This window comes from Dipodomys spectabilis, unplaced genomic scaffold, assembly GCF_019054845.1.
Source record: "Dipodomys spectabilis isolate Male_0828 unplaced genomic scaffold, ASM1905484v1 ptg000157l, whole genome shotgun sequence".
NCBI lineage: Eukaryota > Metazoa > Chordata > Mammalia > Rodentia > Heteromyidae > Dipodomys > Dipodomys spectabilis.
Genome location: NW_024870834.1, coordinates 23,572,937 through 23,595,993, shown reverse-complemented (window position 1 = coordinate 23,595,993; position 23,057 = coordinate 23,572,937). Strand labels below are relative to the sequence as shown.

Below are 23,057 nucleotides of genomic sequence, written 5' to 3'. Positions count from 1 at the left end.
CTTTTCAGATGATCTGACCACTACTTAGGCTTTTCTACCCTTCTATCCATTTGTCTTCTTCCAATTCTTTTTGTATTCTTTTCCCTTGCTCCCTTTCCTCTTGTTCTTCCTGAACCTTACATCTGCTTTGGGGTGCTACTGCCAGGGTTACAGGTTTTACTAAGCTTTTCTGCAGAGCCAGGCAGTTCTCTTGTTTATCAACCCTCTAAGGTCCCCCTCCCCCCCATCCCATCCCCTCCCTCCTCCTTCCCTCCCCCCCCCCCCACGAGGGGGGAAATAAACTGGAAGGCAGGGAAGGCAAGGAAGAAAAAGCAAAAAGACAAGGCAAGGATAGGCTTGTGGAAAAAGCAGCAATAAGCTGTGGGGTCTAGTAGGGGGAGGACTTTCTTGGTGATCAGTGTGTTTATTGGTGAGGGGGGAAGGTAAAGATCTAGGTGGGGCGGGGGGGGGGGGAGAACTACTCCTATTCTGTTTGTTGCTTATTTAACATGCTGTTAATTCATAGCACTTTCCCCCAATGCCTGGTAGAACTCGATGAGGTGAGAAGTCCTGAGGGAATGTAGTCTTATCAAAAGAAGAAAGAAAAAAATTTCGAGTGAAAAGCTCATGTAGTATGCATCAGTTAGGCCCTGGTTCAGTCCCCAGCACCAAAAAAAAAAGCATCTGGTAAAACAAGCCCACCTGGTAGGATGACGCCCCCTATCCCACCCCTAGCCGCAGGAGCACTTGAACGAATAAATGTACGGGTTTATCTCGGAGACAAAGTACAAGGGCCTGGGGCACAAAGATAAAACGCCACAGAGAAACATCACCAGTAAATGACGTAACCATCCAATGAACAAAGTGCTCACATAAGATGTGCTGGAAAGTAGTCCCAGGGAGGCAGGGTTCAGGAACAGAGCGAGGAACCTGGCCAGGATCTGGCTCCAGAATGGAACTTCAGTTGTTTCAACCTTAAGTGTCCCGAAGTAAGACTTCCGAAGATTAGTTAAAATAGAGAGAGGCAGACCCCTGCTTTGGTGGGACTCCAGATCTGCATTCCCGCGCTCAGACCTCCGTTAGGGGCAATTTTGAGGCAGGCAGGCTAGGCACCATAATACTGCTTCATAAGGATGTCAACCTGCGTCAGCGACAGGTCGGAAGGAGCTAACAGGGGAGTCGTGGGCGGAAGAGCACAGCTGTCCACTTCTTTGCAAATGACAGTGTTCCAAATAATATCCAAGTGACAATAATAGCCAAAGAACCGACGAACGTACAGAAGACATCTTGGCGAAAAGCCTCAAGTCGGCAACACTGCGGGACCTCACCAGCTCGGTCAGCGCGACTGTCTCTTTAAGGACCCTCCCCAAGTCTTCTCCTTCCGCAGGACGTCCGACTAGACCTGCGGCGCGCATGCGCCTGGGGCCTCCCTTTCGGGAGGTCAGCCCCCTCCCCCCTCCGCCCCCTCCCCCCTCCGCCCCCTCGGCGGCCCAACGCCGGCGTTTGTGGCGTGCGCGCATGGCCCCGCCCCTCGCCCCGCCCCTTCCCCTCCTCCATCTTCAGAAGGGGCCTCCCCCGCCCGCGCCGTACAGCTGGGCCAGTGACGCTGGCGCCGCCGCCGAGTTCTATTCTCTGAAGCCGGCGACTGCCTCGCCGCCCCGCCGCCCGCCCGCCCGCCTCCTTCCCTCTTTCCCTCCCTCCCTCCCTCCCGTTCGCCTCCCGCTCCTCTCCCAGCGCCGACCAGCGCGAGCCAGACCAGGGCAAGCGGGGGCTCGTCCGAGACCCTAGAGGATCGCGAGCGGGCGCGCGCCGCGGCGGAGCGCCCCCCTTCCCGGAGGTCCCCGCGCGGCTCCCTGGTGAGTTGTCACCGAGGCCCGGGGCCAGCGGGGCCGGCTTTGTGTCACCCGCGCGCCGGGTCGGCTGTCAGGGCGAGGGTCAGTCTGAGGGACGCCGGCCCGAGCCCGGCCGTCCTTGCTCCGCGCTCCGGCCCGTGTCATCCGGTCACCAGCGGCGCCGCCCGGAACCCTGAGCGGAGGCAGCCCCGGTCCGGCGGCCGGAGGGGCCGGCGCCCAGGGGCAGGAGGCCGAGGACTTGAAGGTGTCCGGGCAGAGCCGGGCGGTGCGCGGGGCGGTCGCGGCCGTCCGTGTGGCCGCCGTTCTTGCCTGTCTGCGATGCGAGGGAAGCTGCGGGTCCTGGGCCGGGCCGGGCCGGGCCGGGCGGTCTCGGGCGGGGGTGGAATTTCCTGAGGAAACCTTGCCGCCGCGGGCGCTCGTGCGGGAGCTTTCGGGTGTCCCGCGCCTCCTCCGCTCTGCAGTCTCAACAACTTATTTTCTGAGCCGAAACTTAGGGAAACCACTTCCTGTTTTGTGTCTTTGAATATGCATGTGCATATAGACTTTTTTGACGCCTTTTTAAAAAGAGAAACTGCAAATATTAGTGCCAGTCTGACTCTTCTGCACAGTTGTGGTTAAGTTCCCCGTAACGGTATTGGAAGGGAAGGGCAGGTAGTGCTGGGGACGGCAGGGACTCCAGGAGAGCAGAGGCTGCTCACCGGGAACTTGGGCTGATTGTACTGAACTTCAGGTGGCTAAAGAGAGGCCTGCTGCTGCTGTTGCTACAGAATTGTTTCTGGGTGACAGACAATGTGCTGGGCTTTGTTACTCTTGCTGAGGTTTTGTGTGCTTGCTCTAGCTACCCAAATACATTTATAACTCCCTTCCTAGATCTGCAGATCGACAGTGTCTTTACACTCTTCACAGTGACTACTTCACTTCTTACTGTTTGGATTCCTTTGGCTTTAAAAAAAAAAAAAAAGTATAATGCACAACACACATACACTCATACACTCACACTTTTTTTCTGCTTTGGGAATTCCATACCCAATTGTCACCATTTAGTTGAGGCTAGTAGAGACATGCCCTCGGCACTTAGTTCTGGGTTTTCTGAGCTTTGTATTTTTTTTTTTTTAGGTGTATATTTAAGCAGAAACAGTGTTTTTTCCCCCCAGTGTTAGGGGAATATCATTACACCTCAGTAATAAAATAATTTGGTAGAGCAATAATAATAATAATAATAATAATATGGAAATGTTCTTGGTTTACTATGTGCCAAGGTTGTACCAAGAGTTCGCTTTTGAAAATCTCCCTTAACATTATCCCCATTTTTCCAATTGAGACCAGCACTGCACAACCTGCTCAAAGTCACAAAGGTAGCTTCTAGAGTCTTCCTAGAATCTTTTCAAAGCCATTTCTCATGTTGTAAACATTATATCAAGTTTGCACGCTTACTTTTTTCATTAATTCAGTTTTACAAATATTTGTGTGATACATAATGTCTTCTCAATACTGAAAGGTTTTGGAGATACTGTGAATAAGATAGAACCCAGTCAGGTCTTCATGATTCACAGTCTTCAATTTATTCTGGCTCATGTTGTTAGCTTTCATTGGTGGCCACTTATTGCTTAAGGAATTTATTATGCACAGTAAGCATAGGGACACAGAAGATATTGGTATGAAACTTGCAGATGGGATCCCTGTTTAAAGAGTGACTTTTGGGTACTTCAGTAGAGATGGTACATGAGGCAAATCCTTACCTGCTACATGGAGGGAGATGTCTGGATGCTTAGCGTTAATCTTGACAACAAACCACCATTTCATGACACAGTTGGATATACTTGCTAAGACTAACTTTCTCAAAGCCTAGAAATTGGGTGCATTCAAAGAAGAGTTAGAGAATGAGGTGCTGCAGATGCAGGCTGGCAGGTGACAAGACCTCAGCACTTTGTGGTTTCCTGGCTAGGCTCCATGCTGTGGTGATTGAATTTTGTGCTCTTATGTAATGATGTGTCTTCTGTCTGGGGATTTCCTCCTTGGCTGTTGCTGGGACAGCAGTTCCTGCTGCTTCTGCTTCCTCTACTCTTGCATACATACATCCTCCAAAGGTAGATGACTTCTTTCAAGTTCCTTGCTACTAAACAATGTTTCACTCCCTCCAAGCTTGTCTACTTCTCAGATAAAAATTTACCCTTGACTGGGCTTGGTGGGTTCTGCCTGGGATCCTAGCACTAAGGAAGGCTAAGGCAGGAGGATTGTATGTTAGGGTCTCTCTAGGTAGCCCATGGTTGACACAGTCTTAAAACAAACTCTCCCACCGTCCCCACCCCCACCCCTATCCCTACCCCCACCCCCAATCCTTGACTTTTGTTTCAAACATTTCCTTATGCCTTTCCGTATCCTTAACTTTCATGACACCCAGATTGGTGGTGTGAGGAATATAATCTTTCTCATTTCAATATTCAAACAGATAAACTGGGAAAATGAAGCAGAACTGGCAGTGCTGGCAGTGAGAGAGCCAGGGAGCCTAGGTCTTTCCCCTTTAACTCTTCATTTACCAAGAGAAAATTCACTATAGGCAGTGGCAGGGTCACATAGCCCACTTGAACAGCCATTGAACTGGCTTGCAGAACTGCTATACGTGAAGCATTTTACCATGTCTCTTCTGAGTTGACATGCGATCTCTTAAGCTGAAGATGACAAAACAGGATTCATTTTCCCTCATCTATCTGGACTGCAAAATTCTTATTTAGGGAATATTCTTTCAAACAGCAGGATGATGGGAAGGAGCAAATAGAAGAAAGAATCCTCTGTTTGTTTTGCTGATTACCAGGGCCTAGACAAAGCACCTTGTCTTTTGCTTGGCTTCATTGCTCACCACTGATGTTCTACCACTTGAATCACTGCCTCTAATCCAGCACTTTGCTGATTAATTGGAGAAGGAATATGAAGACTTTTTCTGTTGGACTGGCATTGAATGGCAATACCTAAGCTCTCTCAGCCTTCTGAATAGCTAGGATTACAAGCATGAGCCACCAATGCCCACTGTTGTTGTTTTTAAACTTTGAAAGCAAACATTGCTCTGTTGCATACTTGCTATTGAAGATTAGAGCATTTGGGTTAAGGGTAAACATGAAGAAGTGCATATGTGGTACAAGAGATTCCTCTAGGGCTGGGGATGTAGCTTAACAGTAGAGTGCTTACCTAGCATGCACAAAGCCTTGGATTCGATTCCTCATCACTACATAAACAGAAAAGGCTGGAAGTGGCACTGTGGCTCAGTTGGTAGAATGCTAGCCTTGAACAAAAAGAAGCATTAGGGACAGTGCTCAGGCCCTGAGTTCAAGCCCCACGATTGGCAAAAAACAACAACAAAAAATTCCTCTAGTTTCTCTTTAAGATCACTTTCTTTATATTTCCCCTGTTCTTGGGCTTGAACTCTGGCCTCACACTCCCATTCATCATTTTCAATTATAGCTGGTGCTCTACCACTTGAGCCAACTGTCTACTTCCAGCTTTTTTGCTCATTAATTGGAGTTAAGAGTCTCAAGCCAAGAGCTTGACATCATCAGTATCCTAAATCATATTATAGTACAGGAAATCACAGAGTAAAAGGAGAAACCTTGATAGCTTGGATTTCTCTTCCTCTTCTTGTGAAGGCACTAATGCTATCTTGGGGCCACACCCTGGTGACCTCACCTAATCCTAGTAACCTTTCAGTGCCCCCAGCTTCTGTCTCTACCTCCAAATAGCATTAAAATACAAATTTGAGGATTAAATTTCTAACATGAGCTTTTAGGAGACACATTTAAACCCTAGTAATCTTGGGAGGCAAAGCAGGAGGATCTATTCCCCCTTCCCCAAATAAGACATATCAGCCTCTTCAAAAATATCCCCTCCTAGTGAAGTTTTATGTAGTAGAATAGATTTCACAAAATACATATTCTTAGAATACGTTGCAGCGGGCCACCAGTGGCTCACGCCTGTAATCCTAGCTACTCAGGAGGCTGAGATCTGAGGACTGTGGTTCAAAGCCAGCCCGGGCAGTAAAGTCTATGAGACTCTTATCTCCAATAAACCACCAGAAAACCAGAAGTGTAGCTCAAGTGGTAGAGTGCTAGCCTTGAGCTGAAGAGCTGAGAGACAGCACCTAAGCCCAGAGTTCAAGCTCCATGACCCACAAAAAAAAAAAAAAAAAAAAAAAAGATTTTGCCACATTGCAATATACTTGGAAACTAGACAAATGAGAATTATTTTTATAATTTTTATTGTAGTTAAGTGATTACATAAATTTCACAAATTTCACAACATTGTGAGATAGTGACATTTAGTTAAAGTCACAACACCTAACCTTCACTAGGCAAATTGTCATCGTGGTCTATAAAGTGCAAATTCTGTGAGCTTTGACAATACAACTATTTCTTCCACATTGGGTGATATGTACATTTCTTTCCTTTTGTTTAGTGTAAGCTCTTCCCTCTTTCCCTCTCATTCTTTCCTTCCCATTGCTGCCCTTGAGTTGTTTAGTTCATTTTCATCAATGTCCAGTGTGGCTGATGGACCCCTCTGTTGTATATTTTCCCCTGTTTCCCTCCTTTTTTGTGCCTTCCTAGCTTCCCTCAGATGTGTGCATATATATATATATATATATATATACACACACACATATATATGTATATATATATATATACACACACACATATATATGTATATATATATATATATATATATATATATACCATATATGTGGTTAAGAACATGGGGTCATTTGGTAATGATACAACAAAATGAGTGGAGGTCCTTTGTTTTTCGAGTCCCTGTTTACTTTGTCATATCTCCTTGCATTTTGGATTTAACATTCACATATCAGGGAAACCATGTGCTGTTTGTCTTTGCTCTTGGCTTACCTCTCTCAAAATGATTTTTTCTAGTTCCATCCATTTCACTGCGAATGCCATTATTTTATCCTTTGTAATGGCTGTATAATATTCCATTGTATGTAGGTACCACAAATTTTGGGTCCATTCATATGTAGTGGGCATCTGGGTTGTTTCCATGTCTTGGCTATTGTGCACCGTGTGAACAATGTAATGTGGGAAAGTTATTCTCCTGTTAATAAAAGTGAAAGATGCAGCTGGTGGTTGAGAGCTCCATGCTTTGTGATTGGTATTTGAAGCTCTCAGCAGCTGGGATGGGAATCTGAGACACCCAGGAAGCAGTCAGGCAAGCCATGGAGTAACTGACCTTGAGCATCAAGATATGTACTGTAGACCCCTCAGATTCAAGGTGACAGCCATTGTTCTCTTGGATGATTGTAAGTTTATGAGTATTTCTGTGTAAAAAACCTTTTATGTGAGAATGTAGAGGTTCTGGAAGGCATCAGTGTCTTCTTGCTTCTCGTGCTCATGTCTGTCTTGTGACTGACTGTATCTTTCTTCTTTCCATTTTAGTTTTTTGTCTTAGAAACCATTAGTACTTCTCTATTTGCTTTCTTATCCTCTGGTTCTCACCTGGGTATGGAAGTCACTCCAGTCTGCTAGTAGTCCTCACAGTGGTACTGAGCTGGGTCACTGCAGCTGTGAAAGGCCAGCTGTGCTACTGTCAAGGCAAAGGGACAGTTGAGCCTCTGTGAAGGTACTGGGTATAGAAGCAGCAGGGTGTATAATAGCCATAGTGAGAACTGAGCTGAGTTTCACAGACTCTGGTGTTGTCTGTGATGTATGCTCCCATCCTAGCTCTTACATCTCTAAAAAGAAAAATAGCCACCCTGGAAACATCTGAAGGCCACATGCCAAGAATTCGTGCAGTACTCCCGAAACAGGATATTACCAAAGCATTTTTCTCAAGCAGAAACAGATGTAGTTGCCTATTACTGTTGCTGGTGTTAGTAGAACCTTTAGATTACCTGATAGCTGTGTACCCTAATGTACTATACCCCTATACAAACACATTTGTATTTTTTTGTGGAATCCCATTGCTTGATTTGGGGGAGGTTAGCCTGAGGTTCCTAAAGACAGTAGATAGTGGGTAGGCAGACTGTAGAGGTGGTGACTGACAGTTACTTATTACTCAGAAGAGAAGCTTCTCTGGTGAAAAATTAAAATTAAGTGATTCAGGGCTTTCCTGTAGTTGGAGATTAGATATATGTTCCTCCTCCTTGAGAAAGTGATACAAAGGGAGAGTCTCTATTCACATTTCTTCTCTGGAGTTTTATTTCTAATCTGCTCAAATTCAGTCCACTGTCAGAATAGCTTGCCTGCACTTTCAGAAGTTTAAAATTAGAGTATGGAATCGCTCTTTACATCGATGACTTTGCTGAGGTTTTCTTTGGCTGGAATAGGCTTTGGCTTCTGACAAGGCCAATAAAATGAAAGTGGCTTCTGGGAATGGGATAGGAGCCTGTTTATCCTATTCTTCCTTCTTTGGGCTGTTTTCAGTTGCTATCAATAAACTAAGTGGGTGGAAATCTGAAAAAGAGAATAAGATAGTTTTGCTTATTTTACATTTTAAATTATAGTAATCTCTGCAAAAAGTTTGAGGGAAGATAGAGGGAGAACTTTTTCTTAGTTGCCCATGTAATGGGAAAAAATTACAGGAATCTTGGATTATAGAAGGGCAAACAATTTTCATGATTCTGCTACACTAACACATTCTTTTTATGAATTCTGTTTTTTCCATCTTTTTATGCTAATCTGTGCACATTAATTTTATATTTTTTTCACTTAACATTATTTTAGGAACATTTTCTGTTATATCCTGTATATAGCTATTTTAATTGGCTTTAGTATTCCATTAAATAAATGAGCTATGATTCAACTATTTTCATTTATATGTCAACATAATTTCTAAGTTTATCCAAGATTGTTTTGAGGAATTTTCTGTTTTCTTTTGTTACATGGGCCTTCAAAAAAAATGAACCCGCTTTGTTGACAGATTTACATATCATAAAATGTATCCATTCTTTTATACAGTCTGGTGAGCAGTGGCTCAAACCTGTAATCCTATCTACTTGAGAGGCAGATGTCAGAGGATCGTAGTTCAAGGCCAGCCCTGGCAAACACAAAAAAACTTCATGAGATTCCCATCATATCCAATGACTGGGTGTGGTGATTTATACCTGTTGTCCTAATGAAAAGGGCCAGAGGAATGCTCAATTGGTAAATCACCTGCTGAGCAAACCTAAGACCTGAGTTCAAGTCCCAGACTGCCAAAAAATAGTGCATGGAGTAACTATTTTTAGCATATTTTATAGAGTTGTATGACATCACCATATCTGATTTTAGAATACTTTCATCCATACCAGTGAAACCCACAACCCTGGGCCACCTATGTGTTTGCCTATTTGGACATCTTATGTTAATAAAATCATGACCTGTAGTCGTTAGGATTATTCTCTCTCTCTCTCTCTCTCTCTCTCTCTCTCTCTCTCTCTCACACACACACACACACACACACACACACACACACAGAGTATGTACTGTAATTAATTACTCATTTTATTGAGGAATATTCTTTGTATAGATATACCACATTTTTGGGGTTAATTAATGGGTTATTTACCTTTTTTAGTTATGAATAATGTTGCCAAGAGCATACTGTGTAAGTTTTTGTGTGACATGTATTATCATTTTTCAGGAAGATATTTTATTTTATTTTTTTGGGTCCGGTCGTGGGCCTGAACTCTGGGCCTGGGCTCTGTCCCTCAGCTCTTCAGCTCAAGGCTAGCGTTCTACCACTTGAGCCACAGCGCCACTTCCGGCTTTTTTCTTTTTGCTTATGTGGTGCTGAGGAATTGAACCCAGGGCCTCATGCATGCAAGGCAAGCGCTCTACCACTGAGCCACCTTCCCAGCCCCAGGAAGATATTTTAAAGCTACACCTGTATTTCTACTTTCATGTTAATATTCTACTTGGCTATGCAATTTGTTTGAGGAAGAAGAGTACTAGAGCCAAGTCTTTTGGTCCTATCATGTTGAAGAATTGCACTGAATTCTTTGGGGGAAAACCTTATCTAGTTCAGCATTTTTCAAAATAAAGAGGATAAAGAGGGTTTTTGATGTGAAACCTCAGTTCTAAATTGTGCCATTGTGAGTTTTCTGTTTTTGTGACTGTATGGGGACTTGAACTCAGGGCCAAGGTGCTTTCTCTTAGCTTTTTAGCTCAAGGTTGGGGCTGTACCACTTTAGCCAAAGCTTCACTTCTGACTTTTTGCTGGAGAGATAAGACTCTCAAAGACTTTCCTGTACCGGCTGGCTTTGAACTGAGACCCTGAATAGCTAGGGTTACAGGTTTGACCCATTAGTTCCTGGCTCACCCATTGTTTTTTGTGTATCTTGGGGCTTGAACTCAGGGACTGGGCACTGTCCCTGAATTCCTTTTGCTCAAGGCTAGCACTTTACCACTGGAGCTACAGCTTTACTTCTGTCTTTTTGGTAGTTTATTGGAAATAAGAGTCTTAAGGACTTTCCTGCTCAGGCTGGCTTTGAATCGTGATCCTCAGATCTCAGCCTCTTGAGTAGGATTTTAGGAGTTAGCCATCAGCTCCTGGGCTCTGTCCCTGAGCTTTTGTTTGCTTAAGGCCTAGTGCTCTGCCTCTTGAGCTACAGCTCTGCTTCTGGCTTTTTGGTGGTTAATTAGAGATTCTTACTGGCTTTCCTACTTTGGCTTCAAACTGTAATCCTCAGATCTAAGCCTCCTGAGTAGCTAGGATTTCAAGCTTTGAGCTATTGTGCCCAGCAGCCATTATATTTTAAAGAGTGAATCTTACTTGTTTGCCATAGAGCTGTCCATATCAAATGTAATTTGTAATTCTCAGAAGTGTCTTGTGAAAAATTCTGTGCCTGGGCTCTATGTACCTGCTTCTGCTAATCCTATAAGTCATCCAGCAAGTTAAGGAGGACCTAGTAGGGAATGCAATGAAAACGCATATATAGCCACTCTATGTCTAAAGGATAATGCTAGTTAGAACTGCATTCACAAGGCTCTTATGGTGGACCTTGGATATAGCTGAGGTTAAAAATACAGATCAGACTAGACATCAGGAGCAGCAGATGGTGCTGCTGAGAGTGTCATTTCCTCTACAGGATCTATCCCTGGGTGGTTTCATCATGCCAGCCATCTTACTGAAATAATGCAACAGCACGTCTCCTTTTGTCCTTGTCCTAATTAGAACTAGCATTTGTGATCAATAGCTGGTCCTGCAATCCCTGCTCCTAGAGTCTCTACTAAAAGCTCTTGAAAGTACACTTGTGCAGATTTCCTTTCATCAAAGACAAAACAAAGAACTTACCTGTCTCTGCATTTCTCTACCTAGAACCAAACCCAAAGATTAGTCCCTACAGAAAGTTTCCTCCTGTGTGTATCTACATGTGTATGAAAATGTGTATGAATACAGCCATAACGTCCCTTGGAAAAATTCACTTTCTAAAGTTTTGGGATTTGGAGCAGGCCCTATGGGTTAACACAATCTAGTCCCAGGTCCTAGCAGCTTTATAGGCTGAGGTGAGACTTTTATCTGAAGATTTAAGTTCTTGAATATAGGTATCAAGATGTTATTAAAAACTCTTTGTACAACAAAACAAAGTGTGAAGAGAGACTCTGACATTTCATGAGCCTACAGAGTCTCTCAGAGTGGGAAGAAAAGAATGAAAATCATCTTACTTTACTTCTCCATTTTGTAGAAAAGAAAAATGGGAAATGAATGCTCAAAGCTGAATTTGAAAGGGCCCATGGCGAAGCTAGGCTCTTGATTCTGTCTAGTGCTTTTTTTATGCCAGTATGATCACTTTGTTTCTCCTCTTCCTTAGGCCTGTCCCAGGAAGGGGTCTGGGAGCCAGCAGGGTTTTTCCCTCCCTCCCTCCCTCCCTTCCTCCCTCCCTCCCTCCCTCCCTCCCTCCCTTCCTCCCTCCCTCCCTCCCTCCCTCCCTTCCTCCCTTCCTTCCTTCCTTCCTTCCTTCCTTCCTTCCTTCCTTCTTTTTGCCAGTCCTGGTACTTGAACTCAGGGCCTGGGCACTGTCCCTGAGCTGCTTTTGCTGAAGGCTAGCACTTCACTACTTGAGCCACGGCTTTTTCTGTTTATGTGATGTCCAACCCAGGGCTTCGTGCATGCTAGTCAACACTCTACCATTAAGTCACATTCCTAGCTCTGTGTGTGTGTGTGTGTGTGTGTGTGTGTGTGCGCGCGCACACGCGCGCGCGTGTGCGCACGCACGTGACGCTACTGGGGCTTGAGCTCAGTACCTCATGCCATTATTTGGCTTTTTCTACTCTAGGCTGGTGCTCTACCTCTTGAGCCATACCTCCACTGCAGCTTTTGTTGTTAATTGGAGACAGGTCTCCAGGGTTTGTCTGCCTAGGATGGCCTTGAACGTTGATCCTCAGATCTCAACTTCCTGAATAGCTAGGATTGCAGGGTATAAGCCACTGGTGCTTGTCTGTTCTGTGCTTCTTTATAGTCAAAGAACATTATCTGACCCCAGTCCAGTGGAATGTCTTGTCATTTTTTCCTCAGGGCCTTCAAATGGGACAATGGCAGGTGCTGTTAGCTTCCTAGGCATAATAGGATTGCTTGAAGATCACTAATTTCACTCTTCCTCAGCATCCCATGAGTAGACCCAACCTTTTCACGGCTGTGAATTTGACTTCTTTATTTTTGTGGAATCTCTAACTATATGTTTCTAATGAGCTAGGAAGGAAACAGTTCATAAATGCTACCATTCCCCCATCCTAGTAAGCCAGTGAGCAGAATTTTTGTTAAGTGGATAATGAGGTTTCAGTTGGCATGCTCTGGACATTTCTAGAGAATGAACAAATGGTGTGTTGGCAGGTGCACACCTTTATCAATCTTTGATTTCCCATCTGCCTCTAGGTAGAGACTCTGCCGTGGGAAGGCTATCCACCTCCTTATTTTGCTTGTTACAGAGAAGGATAGCAAGAAAAACAGGCTCTGGTTTTCATAAGAGTTCATTGATCCTTTTTGTCCTATTTACACATACCCTCAAGCCATAATAATTTGTGAGCTGATAATCTGGTTAGGTTGAGACGTTGGGCTAGTGGGAGGCGGTAGGTAGTTGCTACCGAAACCAGAGGCAAGTAAATTTAGTCATTTGTTTGGAATATAGTGAATGCATACCTGTACTGGGTACTAGGTATATAATTGTAACAAAAGAATGGGCACAGTAACTTGGAGTTTACAGTCTAGGGGATCCCAGGAGTTCATGTGGTATAACACCAAAGAACTCTGTTGTGAGCAGTAGACTCACTCTGTCAGGATAACCTCCATGGCTTTGTGAGTAACTTCTATGCTCCTAAGCAGCAGTTACTCTGAGAAGAAGGAAGAGGAGGCTTGGAGAAGTATCCTTAGAGAGCTCCCTAGCAAGCAAGCAAGTTGCTTTTATCTGTAGAGTGGACTAGGTCTAGACATTTCATCTGGTGTAAAGATTCCTGCTGTGATTTTAGACCCTGAATATTCCCTCCCTCCATTAGGAAAGAAGAGAAGGTGAGAGTTAAGTAGAAAGAAATTAGAAGCCAGGCACTGGTGGCTCATGCCTGTAATCGTATCTACTCAGGAGGCTGAGATCTGAGGATCGCACTTCAAAGCCAGCCCAGGCAGGAAAGTCCACGAGACTCTTAATTCCAGTTAACCACCAGAAAGCCGGAAGTGGCAATGTGGCTCAAGTGGTAGCGCACTCACCTTGAGCTGAAGAGCTGAGGGCCAGTGCCCAGGTCCAGAGTTCAAAACCCATGACAGACAAAAAAAGAAAAAAAGAAAAAATAGATTAGGAGAAGGGAGTACATAGGATCAGTGATGTGAATACCTTAGGGTGTCTTTCTTCCTTTTCTCATTGTCCCTACACTTCAATTTTAATGTTAAAGGTATTGATCTTTTTTCAGTACTAGGGATTGAATTCTGATTGATGGCAGCTAGAACTCTTCCACTGAACTACATCCCCAGAATTTTTGTTTGTACCTACCCTGACTGAAAACTCAAGATACTTCTAACTGGTCCTCCTGAGCAATTATAATGTCTGGTTAGAAATGTTGATTTGTAAGGTTTCCTCTCTTAATACTGTGTATCTGTGGCTATGTAACTCCTTAGAACAGTTAAAGATTCAAGTTCCCATATATTTTACTTCTGACTAGTTATTTCTGGGCAGGCCTAGGTTCTAGGCTGGCATTGGAAATTCCCTGAAACTAATGACTGCCTCATCACCTACTCTTAGTTAGATCAGTTGGCTAATAATTGACAGACCAGATGTAGAAGGTTAAAATATAAAAACTATGGTTTTGGTATGGTGTTGCAGACCTTTAACCTCAGTACATTAGACTATGAGCCAGGAGGATGGCCAGTTCAAGGCTAGCTTTGGTTATGTAACAAGACCCTGTCTCAAAAAATAACAACAGAAAAAGTGTGATGTGTGATGGAGGGGTAGGGGAGTTGGGCAAAGTGACATTGAGTCCCTGAACCTTAATGACTAAGAATGAAACAATATTATGAAATTCTAAAATCAAGACATGTGGTAAGAGACTTGGTTTGATTGAAAAACAAATGTAAACAAATTCACACCCAGACTGGTAGCAGAGAAAGAAGACAACTCAAGAACGGTGGTGGCGGGAGGCAAAGGAAAAAAGAAGTATTAGAAGTTCTCTAAAATGGTTAGCAAGGCTCCGAACTCTTTTAAGTGATAATAGTTGAAGACCAGAGAAGTAGCTCTGCTTATTTTCAGGTAAATGTCTTTGCGTCTAGAATCCTGTTGCTTTTATAAAAACTTTAGAAGACAAGAGCTAAAAAACTACCTTACATATTTGCCTCTGCAGTTTGGAGAAATAAATATATTTAATGTCCAGTATGAATTTAGTTGTAGACAAAGAAGTACTTAATACAGGATGACTTATTTCCCTCTTTGTGTTCAGAATTGAGCTTTATAGTGGCACTTTTATTATTTCTACAGTTATAGAATAGAATTACATGGCCCATCATGTTTTAAAAGCATATTTTGAAAAAAAGGGCTGCTCTGTTGAAATGTTGGTATGATTTTTCTAGGAATATAGATGAACAGCGGTAGCATGAACAAATTTCAGAGCTGTTGGTATTGGTGTCACTGTGAATATGAAAGATTTTCATAGGGTGAAAGTAAGGTGACAAGAGGAGGAATTTTTTAAGTTGTGCATATGAATTCATTTGTTAATTGAACAGATATTTACTGAATATCTTCTGCCCTGTAGTTATCTCCACTCAGGGATTCTTTGTAACACACAGTTTAACACTTAATGATGCATTTTGGGGGAGGGGGGAATTGTTCTCCATTGGTTGATTAGATTGGTTAAATTGGTTAGATTTTTCTCGTAGATTTCAGATTCCCTGAGGATGGATTATGATGGCTGGATATACATAATAACAACAAGGATTTCTTTGTTTTAAAAGTGATTTCACATAAGACACAATGAACCTTCCACATACTCTTGAGTTCTGATCTCTCTCTTTTTTTTTTTTTTTTTGGGTCCGGTCATGGGGCCTGAACTCTAGGCCTGGGCGCTGTCCCTCAGCTCTTCAGCTCAAGGCTAACACTCTACTGCTTGAACCACAGCACCATTTCCGACTTTTTCTTTTTGCTTATGTGGTGCTGAGGAATCAAACCCAGGGCCTCATGCATGCAAGGCAAGCGCTCTACCACTGAGCCACCTTCCCAGCCCATGATCTCTTTTTTCAATACTGAGTTTGAATCTGTCCCTAGCTACCTTTGGATTCTGAATCTACATGGATAGAAATTTTTTTTTGGCTGGGGGTGGGTTGGGGGAGGGAATTGTATCTGTACTGAACTACATGTATCAACCTTCCTCCCCTGCCCACTGCCCCATTCCCTAAATGATGCAGTGTAACAACAATTTGCTTTTACATTGTACTAGTCTAGAGATGTAATCTAGAGATGATTACACACACACACACACACACGGGAGTATGCATGTAGGTTATTTGTATATAAGGGACTTCAGCATTCTCAGGTTTTGTTTATCCATGGGATTCTTGGAAGCAATCCCTGTACAGATACCAAGGGGATCTGCACTATAAGGAAGATATTAAGTGGAAAGACAAGATTTTTGGCAACTACTAGGCATATAGCAACTATTGTAATTGTAAAATAGGAATGTTGAGTCAAGCTTGGGGCTCAAATCCTAAATCCAATATTGGTAGCTCATGCTAGGGAACCTCCAGAGATTGTAGACTTGACTTGCTGAGCAACAGCAGTAGAATAGTAGTATCTCATTTCATATCTCTACCCTGTCTCAACACTGTTACTTCAAGATTGATATATCTGTATGATTTTGTGTACCGATAGTATGAAAATATGTGTGTGTACCTAATTTTCTGGAGGAAAATGTTCCCATATAATACAAAGGTTTGTAGTTTTACTTTTTTGGGGGAGGTGGGTATTGCCTTAGGGATAACAACCCTACTATCTAGAAATCCATGCCAGTCATTAAATGGTCCAGGTTGAAATAAAGCAGAACAGAATTTTTTTTTTGGTGGTGGTGGCACTGGAGTTTGAACTTGAGGTTGGAACCTAGGAACTTGTACATGCTAGGCAGGCATTCTACTGCTGAGTCATACCCCAGCTAAGACTCATTATTCTAAATACCTTCTGCAGGAATATTCTGACTCTAAGACGGAACGGTCTCCTCTGAGATGTTCCCATGATGTTTCCAAAGGGAAACATTTTCACCTCAGAACTTATGAGGACTCCTGAAGTTGCCTCCTCCTTTTTGCCGCTTCTAGGAAGAGTCCAGCATTTCCTGTAAGCCAGGTTTCTCTTCTCTGTCACCCTGCCCTTTTTTTCAGAGGCCAGAGATGAGCCTGTATAGCAAGTGAAGTAGGTTAGAGACTGAGATATCCCACCTTACCCATGGCCAGAGTAAAAGGAATATGAAGCAGTGCTAATGTTCTTGTGCAGAGATTTGCTTGCACAACCCATTTTTCCCATTTAGATGGAAAAGTGGAAGAGTAAGACTGTGGGCCAGGTACTGGCGCTTTGCTGTGTTCAATGAAAATGAACAGTTGTTTTCAGAAGTAGGTACTTAGTTGAGGCAGTAGAGGGCAGTGGGCTTTGGGATCTGAATGGCCCCGCTTTCATTCTCAGCTCTGCTACTTACCAGCTGTATGGCCTTAAGCAAATTTAACCTCTTTGATCCTCAGGTTGGTTGGTTGTTTTTGTAAAATGGAAATGATGTTACACTCCCTATCTTTGGAAAGTTTTGCTATGAAAATATTAATGAATACCTGGATAAGGCATTCTGAATCAGAGGGTAAATTAGTGGTATGTATAATTTGAGTAGTTTATTAAGACTACTTTTAAAGATATCCCCTAGGGGCTGGGAAAGTGGCTCAGTGGTAGAGCGCTTGCCTTGCATGCCTGAGGCCTTGGGTTCGATTCCTCAGCACCACATAAGCAAAAAGAAAAAAGCCAGAAGTGGCACTATGGCTCAAGTGGTAGAGCCCTAGCCTTGAGCTGAAGAGCACCCAGGCCCAGATTTCAGGCCCCACGACCGGACCCAAAAAACAAAATATCCCCTAATAGAATTGTTATGAAAATCAAATGAAAGAAAATATTTAAAGCAGGAGGCATGGTCTGACAACTAGAAGATGTTAAGTTTGGGGAAGAAGTGTTGGGGTTTCTGTTGGTGCATGCCAGGGGTTTGTCTTTTTGCTAAGTCACAACTTCTTCAACTGAAAGTGGAGGATAACATGTACTAGTGCTTTTTTTTTTTGTCTTTTAGTCTTTTTGTGCCAGTCTTGAGTCTTGAACTCAGGACATGGACACTGTCCCTAAGCATTTCTTTACTCAAGGCTGATGCTCTACTGAGCCACAGATTCACTTCTGGCTTTTCTGGTGGTTAATTGGGAGATGAGTCTCATAGGGTTTCCTTCTTGGGCTAGTTTCAAACTGTGATCCTCAGATCTTAGTTTTTTGAGTAGCTAGGATTACAGGATTGAGTCACAGGTGCCCAGAGTACATGCATGGGTTTTGAGGAGTAAATAAGGTGGAACATGCAAAACGTGGTATTTGACCTGGTATTTGGCACCTAGTAAATATTCAGTAAGTACTAGTGTTTTCAGCTGTTCTCCTCACAGTTATGTTTGAGTGAGGAAGGAGTTATACTCACTTTAAACTTACTGAAAGTGAGGATCAGAGTGACTAGGTAACTTGTTTGTTTTTTTTCATTTTGTGGGGCTTGAACTCAGGGGCTTGGGCCTGAGCTCTTTTGCTCAAGGCTAGTACTTTATAACTTTGAGCCACTGCTCCACTTTAGGTTTTTGCGTGACTAATTGGAGATAAGAGTCTTAGGGGGGCTTTTCTGCTTGAGCTGACTTCAAACCATGATCCTCATCTCAGCTTCCTGAGTAGCTAGGATAACAGGTGAGAGCCACTGGCACCTGGCCTTTTTTTTTTTTTTTGAGACAGGGTCTCACTATAGAGCCCAAGTTGTCCTTGAACTTGTGATCTTTCTGCCTCAGCCTCCTGATTAGAAGCATGGGCCATGCCTCACTTCATGCTTAGGTGCCTTTTCTTAAGGGCCCATGTTGATTACAACAGAAATAGGGCTAAGACTGTCAAGAGTGGAAAACAGCCAATTGGAGGTCTCACTGATGTGTATATAGAAACACTGACCATGGACTTACGATGTAGCAGAGCACTGTTGATCTGATCAGAGAGGTTAACACTGGTCAGTTTGTTTGGTAGAACCTAGGCCAGCTACAGACCACATCCTTGCCCCACTTCCCATGGCAGATGGACCACATCCTGAGTGACTAAAGGGAGGAGCTTGTTTTCTTTTTCTTCTTTTCTTCTATATCTACCTGGCATGGTAAGTTGACAGCTTTCCTACCACTGTCTTCATTGTTGTTCAAGTATATAATTGTGAGGTTCAGTCCATTAAGATCTAGCCTTCTCTGTGAAGCTGTCCCTGATGATGAGGTTACTGTGACATTCATACTGCCCAAACCTGCACAATCTCTCTCTCCTCTATCCTGGCATGTGCAGCTTTTTATTTTTTATTTTTATTTTTTATTGTAAAGATACTATACAGAGGGTTACAGTTACATGAGTGAGGTAATGAGTACACTTCCTCTTGAACATTGTTACCCCCTCCATTGTTTTCCCCCTAGCTTTTCTGGGGGAAGTTTTCTCTTGACATCCACTTTAGTGGTCCCATGACTGTCTACCTGTTTGGGGTCCTGAATGGTGGAGTTGAAGCCATTCTTGGTAGCAAATAGGTTCTGAGCTTTGCTGTGGCCTTCTGTTCCATGTATTTACATTTTGAGAAGAAAAAGCCCTTAACAATTTCTGCCCTATGACTGTTTTTAGAGAGCAATAAATTCTTGTCCCCAAGCTCAATCCTGAGGCCAAGAGCAGATTAAGCCCCTGAGCTTCCCACCTTAGGTTTTTACCATAAAATTCTCACCCTTCTTCTTTCCTTTCTCCTTATCAGACAGTTCCACATTTGCCCACTGTCTTCCTTCTTCACAGGGGTCATGAACGTTTTACTGATTAGGAACAAATACAGACAGTGTAGTGCCAAAAGTTTTACCAGTCAGTATAGTGAACTCATAGAAGCAGTGTCTTTTTTGTTGGTGGTGGTGGTTGTGGGGCTTGAACTCTTGGCCTAGGTGCTGTCCCTCAGCTCTTCAGCTCAAGGCAAGCTCTCTACCACTTGAGAGCCACAGTGCCATTTCCAGTCTTCTGGTGGTTAATTGGAGATACAAGTCTCACAGACTTTGGTGCCCGGTGTGGCTTTGAACTGTGATCCTTAGATCTCAGCCTCTTGAGTAGCTAGGATTACAGGCATGAGCCACTGATGCCTGGCAGTGGTGTCTTTTTATACCAAATTTTGCACTTGGTGATTTTCATATTGTTTATATTTCAAATGCACTTTTTTCCAAATTTTCATTCGGTGGTGGTTGGCAAACCACATAAGGTATTTTTGTTTGGAATAACTCCTTGCTCTGAGTACTGGGTTCCCCATTAATTATTCCCCTCCAGGGTTTGAAAAATCTGACAGGCTACCCTTGAATCACACCATTTTTCATACTTAGTATCATCCAAGTGCCCTCACCTCTTCAGACAAGTCTGTTCCCGCTTTTATTTTTTTTATGCTGGGCCTGGGACTTGAGCAAAAGAGCTCAGGGACAGTGCCCATGCCCTGAGTTCAAGACTAGTGTTCTACCACTTGTGCCACAGCTTCACTTACAGTTGTTTTTGTGGTTATCTAGAGATGAGTCTCACAGCCTTCCTGCCTGGGCTGGCTTCAAATCACTATTCTCTGATCTCAGCCTCCTGAGTAGCTAGGATTATAGACATGAGCTACTGGCACCCAACTTATTCTCATTCTTCTTGGTTTTCATTCTAGGAAAGATCTTAAAGACATCATGGAAAGGTACCTCTTATTCTTAGCTAATTACAAAATAGAATCTTCAATGGAGAAGGTACCCTCTCTCCCCCTTTGTAAAAGTCTCTCTGAAAAACAAATTACTTAGGACCTTTATCGTGTTTCTCTAGTATTCATCTGGTTTTTGAAGATAGTCTTGCTTAACCTAATTCTGGTTTTAAGGGTGATGATTGAAAGATTTAGAGAAGGTAACTTAAGAAGACCTGAGTTCTGGTTTTATTTTAAAGCTAATTGTGAGTTTGCAGGAGCAGCTTCAGGATATCAGGGGAGAGGAATGCCACCCTGCCATGAAGCTGTCATCAAGGATGGCACTTTTGGGAACTATATATTGAAGACAATCCCTGGCCTACGTAAAGTCATGCCTGAACCAGATTGTATTTCTTACAAAACCAGCAGATGTTCTTGCTGTGAGAATTAGTTTTAAAAATTTTTGTATGTAAATGTGGAATTAGGAGACACTTGCTTTTTACCTTATAGAGACTCAGTAACTCTTATCTTTTTATCTTATAGAGACTCAGTAACTCTTATCTCCATTTCCCTATTCTTTCTGATTACTTTTTCTTCCTAAATAGATCACTTCTCTGGGGCAGGTACAATGAACTAGTGTTGGTTGAAGATTCCTAATTGAAGCACATGCTGACTAGAGAGATACCATTAATGATAAAAGTGCTCATCATTTGGGTCACTCCTTTAGGTTAAGATTTTTGGATTTAGCAAATCTGATAACATGAAAAGAGTGACTATATTGAGTAGCCCAGGAAGAGAGAAAAGGCCCATGGGAAGTTGGACATACAGGAAGTATTAAATGGGTAATACTGTTCTAGGTGCTTTGCCTTGGTGGGGTCTTTGTAGATTAGGACACCAAAGTAGACGTTAAGTACTGTAATGAGCTGTGTTGAAGCTTGAACCAAAATTGGAGTGGTTCCAACAATTGCATTTCTTTCAAGGCAGATAGTAAGCATTAGGGAGATTAGAAAGTTGGGATAGGGGATGATGAGATGAGGAGACAGAATATGCCTAGAGAAAGGAAAAAGGGTTAGCGGGAATTACAGTGCAGTGGTGCTTGGGCGTGGGTTGTCTAGGTGAAGGATGTAGAGAGGAAAGGTCAGCAAAATTAAGCTAAATAGAAAAGAGAGGTTGAAGCGTATATGAGGGGGGTACTCTTCTCTAAGGGATGCTCCCTTGGATTTATTTGAGACCTGAAGCACCAAATAGGTTTTGTGTTTAGGCAGGTGTATTTGAGCCCCCACAGGAAGCATTTTAATCCCTGGTATTTATAGACTGGTCTGTGCTCTACTGAAAAGCAACTTCCATTTAGGAAGGCAGCATTATGTGCCTTTGAAATACCATATTTATGCATTTCCATTTGGCCCACTGGGAGGGCTTGGGTAATACCCCATTATCCTTATTTCCTGCTGCTTCAGAGGTCATTTGAGCTGGGACAGTTTTGACATTTCTTTCTCAGTGACCTCTGGCTCTTCCCTTTCTTCTCATGGATGAGTTAGAGTCAGCCTGGGAAAGACAGTCCTCTTGTCTGTGTTCTAGTTGACTAGCAATACCCAGGAAACAGTATGATTCTGGCTATCCCTTAGCCTCTGACCACAAGTTGTTTTGTTTACAGATTGACCATCTCTGTAGTTAGTCCAATTTAATGAGAATTTATTGAGTACCTGCTAGTACATGTGTGTTGGGATTGGTGTATAGAGTTGATGGAGACAGGTCTCAGATCTAATGAGAAAATGGTGTATAATCAGCTCCTCCAGTCTAGCTAGTTCTTTTTCCTTATTACAGGAAGTGTCTGTGAGCTTTTCAGTGTGGTCTAATTTATGTGGTTATTGTGAGGCTTATATGCAGTCAAAAATGAATTGAACCTGCTTCAAAAAGCATAATGCTCTAAATGTATGTAAAAGTTAGTATTGTAAGGTAGGCTGATAAAAAGGTTAGCATGTATTTATTTGTTTCTTTTGAAATAAAAGTTTGGAAATAGAACCCAGGCTGGCCTCAGATTCCTGAGTGCTGCAATTATAGGCATGTATCACCATTCCTAACTGTATTGAATGTTTTCTTTCTGGTAGCCACTTTCAGTCATGGGGCTTGAACTCAGGGCTTGGGCACTGTCCCTGAGCTCTTTTGCTCTCGAGGCTAGCACTCTACTCCTTGGAGCCACAGCTCATCTTCTGGTTTTCTGGTGGTTAATTGGAGGTAAGAATCTCAGAGACTTTCCTGCCCAGGCTGGTTTTGAACCTCGATTCCTAGATCTCAGCCTCCTGAGTAGTTAGGATTAAATGTATGAACCACCAGCACCCGGTATATGTGTTAATCCTGACAGCAACTTTGCAGAAGTTATTTGTATCAATCTTACAGTTAAAAGAAGACTTAGAAATCTTGTCTATATCGCACAGCTGACAAATAGCAGAATCCGGCTGTTCGAACTCTTGACCACACACTGTGCCTCCTGTAATGACCTTATAGAAGTCCCATCCCAAGGGGAGGCAGCAGTCAGGACTTAAGAGAAATCAGAAAGGAGCAGAGGAAGGTCAGCCTGGTGCCCAAGAAAGAATCATTATTTCTGTACTAAATAATTCAATTATTGGAACTGTTTCTTAGTTTGGAACCATCTTTCTTAGAAAGCAACGTAAATGAAATAAATAAGTTGAGCCGCGGTGAAAAGACACAGTAAGTTCAAATATGTGGTGGATTTTAACTGATGGGGAGGCAAAAGTGAGGGCATGTTTACTCAGTTTATAAACAAGTGAGGAGACCCCAGCAAAATGCTTTGTCCTCTAGCAAAACCAAAACACCTCCT

General features: G+C 43.1%; 1 protein-coding gene across 1 annotated transcript in view; it reads left to right on the top strand.

Moving 5' to 3' along the window:
• Positions 1–1,590: 1,590 nt before the first annotated feature.
• Positions 1,591–23,057, top strand: part of Susd6 (sushi domain containing 6) — a 105,381-nt gene continuing 83,914 nt past the window's right edge. Inside the window, exon 1 of the mRNA XM_042692557.1 lies at positions 1,591–1,835. The gene's annotated coding sequence lies outside the window, so the exon portion shown is untranslated. The remainder of the gene's footprint in view (positions 1,836–23,057) is intronic.